The 3,172-nt window shown below is 39.7% G+C and overlaps 1 pseudogene; it reads right to left on the minus strand.

The window, feature by feature from the left end:
* Positions 1–1,337: 1,337 nt before the first annotated feature.
* Positions 1,338–2,579, minus strand: LOC149161888 (bifunctional D-cysteine desulfhydrase/1-aminocyclopropane-1-carboxylate deaminase, mitochondrial-like; annotated as a pseudogene).
* Positions 2,580–3,172: the final 593 nt, after the last annotated feature.

Consider the following 3,172-nt stretch of genomic DNA (forward strand, 5'->3'; position numbering starts at 1 on the left):
GGTGAATTCAGAGTGATTGCACATCTATGGAGCTGTAAAACAAAAAGGAAGAGACACAACCATATATATTCTGAGCATTTAAACACAAGATGAATCTTGAGAAGAAAAAGTAATCTTTCTATTACTGTCAAAAATCTTTTACATCAGTCAATATAAAAAACTCTGTTTTTTGTATAAATCTCCAACCCTCATTACATCAGAGTTTTCACTATATATAGGAAAACAAACTAAACTACTTTGAGTCTCCTCCTCCAGCATGAGGGGATATCGATGACCTATCATTAACTACCCTTATCTATTTTTAAACAAACTCATTAAATACATAAAGTATTGAGCTGTAATTACAAAGAGTCCTAATCACACTAAAACTCTAACTTCATCTCCTCGTATGCCTGATTCCTTTCTTGATCTTTGGCAGCTGTCTTTTGTTGGTTAGGCTCAAGATGATTGAGCTACAGATGCAAAGAACGCTGACTTTGGATACCTGTAAGCGTTGATGGATCATTTATCATCAGGATCAAAACACCTATTTTTAAGGTCCCTGTCTCCTACCATCCTCCGAAAATGTAGCAGCATGTTCCCAACTCTTTAATAACTCAAAGTATGGAACGCTGCTACCAAACACCATGTCTCCAGATGAGCTGTAGGCTGTATTGATGTACAGGTGTCTCTCTTCTAACTTTCCCGGTCAAACTGTTTATTTTGCATTGAAAACATCACCTGCAGCAGTTTCGTAGCGCGCTACGAAACTGCTGTGTGATTTAAAAAACACAGTCTTCCTCTAAAATCCTCACAAAATTGAATAGCTGCTGTTGCCATTCTTCAGTTTCACCTTTGCTATGCTGGGATTCAGAATCACATTCTCTGTATCCTTCATAAGGTTAGAGTGGGTTACCTTCTTTTCCTCATCAAAGATCACCTCAAGCTTAGGCCTATCATAATTATTGAGAACTGAAGCACATAAAATCGACGCCCTTTTTATATTTTTTATCTCTGTCTCATCCTCCTGACTGACCTTAACAAACTGTAGTCCCTCAACCAACTCAATTTCCTTAATCTGTAGCTCTTCTTCTAAGAAGCCATTAATACTCTTTGACATCTTCTGTGTCATCTTATCTTCTAAAATAGAAACCAACAACTGCCGCAAATCAAAGCATGTTCTTTGCTCTAATGATTCATGTGTTTTTAGAACCTTGCAGTGCAAGGCCTTTAACATTTTTCTCTCTGTACCATCACGACAATGATTGCAGATTTGAGATGTTTCTGCAGAGTATCTCTGGATTCTGTGTCAGATGCATTTTCTAATCTTTCCTTCCAAAAAGGAAATAGATCACACTTTATGGAACAAACAGGGCACAAAAATTCACAATCAATGTTTCACTCCTTCCCAGCGCTAACGGTGCTTCTTCATTTCTCACAAGTAAGACAAGAGCGATACTGCCAATTTGTGCATACTCCTCCTTGGACACAAGCTCTATGTTCGCATCAACCATCCGCTCCACAAGAAGATTTCCAGTCAAGTCAGGATCTTCATCGACTTGTGCCTTGGTAGTTCGTAATATGAGATAGCAGTCAAGATTCAAGTATCGAGCTGCCACTGCAGTAGCACGACAGTGATTACTTTGAATGCCTCCTATTGTGATAACACAATCTACACCTTGCGCCTTTGCATCAGCCATTAAAAATTCTAGCTTCCGCACCTTGTTCCCACTAAGTTGCATACCTGATAAGTCATCATGTTTTATCCAGACTTCAATGTTTGATGGTGAACCCGAAAGATTCCATCGATGAATTGGTATAGGGAGATGTCCGAGAGAATAGAAATGGGACAGAATCGGATGAAGCTCTGTCGCCCAAGAGGGAGGTGTGTATGAAACTTTTGCTCAGAAAGGATTCAAAACTGCCTTCTCCTTCCACTCGCTCTGCACGAAGCCCGTGAGCCATTGTTGTCTTCGCCCTGACGCTCTTGCCTTTCAACTGTAATTTACTGTAGCACCATGGAGATGTAAAACCAATCCAATGGCAGCCGCTGCTAAAGCCGAAATGTTTGCAATCGGGAGTCATCCTAATCCTATATGAAATTAACGACGCCGAACCCCTTTTCTGGCAAAGAAAAACAAATATCAATCAGGTGTCTATGTTCTCTATCGGTGGAAGAACTAATGCACGAACAGCTGGGATTGTTTATCAAATCTCAACATCTCGTTTGGTTCCTTGTATTTGGTCAATACACAAAGATTAGAACATGAGGCGCATACTTAAATGCAACTACATTTCATTTGTCAAAACTCATCACTGACACGAACATGATCCCACAACCATGAATTCCCAATGTACTTGGAGATGATATATGCACCACCACTTAGTCGATAACGAGCTTCATATATATTTGCTACTTTTCCAACATAATTAACCTGAGTTGGGATCAGAAGGACTTCATTGACTTGAGAAAAGCGATTGTCGCAGGAAAGGATCTTCAAGGTATTAGTCTCAGGGAGAGCACTGAGCAAATCTATGTTGCTACAAACGAGCTTAATGCACTTCTTCCTTGAAAACACTGTCACTGCTCTCATCTGCATTTCTGGAGGGAAGCAAAACTATGTACAATAGGCATGCTAGGATTTGGGCCTCCACTGAAAACTCGAACAAATCCCCAATTTCGTAGCATGCTACGAAACCACCTAAACAGGTTACGCTGCGAAATTGCTAAAGGATTTATGCACTGCGAAAACACCTTGTCCTTAAGCTAGTCTGAGCAATTTTTGGAAACCAAATTTTCATTGATAACAGTGGCTCCACTTGGGATAGTGTGCCCTTGTGGTACACTAAGAACCTGCAGTTCCAGTGCCCTATCCATTTTTGACAAACAGAAATTTGCTTGACAAGCATGACTGTAGGAGAAAGAAAGCTACATCTACTGAAAAATGCTCAGTTAACCTTGAGCTTATTTGCATTTACCTATACCTACCTACCCTAACAATTTCAACTTCCTTCTGCTCAATCAATATGAAATTTCCAATAAAGCCAATCATCAATCTGATCTAATACTTGAATCCTTTGGCTGTGCTCGAAACAAAAATAAACCAGATACTGAAGTAACCAAGGCAGTATGAGGTGTAACTGTTCTTCAAGATGAAAATATAACTTGAAGCCTGAACAGTAAATCTTCTCC

This window comes from Pinus tabuliformis, chromosome 5_2, assembly GCF_031772625.1.
Source record: "Pinus tabuliformis cultivar Carrire ecotype Pingquan chromosome 5_2, CPIR1, whole genome shotgun sequence".
Lineage (NCBI taxonomy): Eukaryota > Viridiplantae > Streptophyta > Pinopsida > Pinales > Pinaceae > Pinus > Pinus tabuliformis.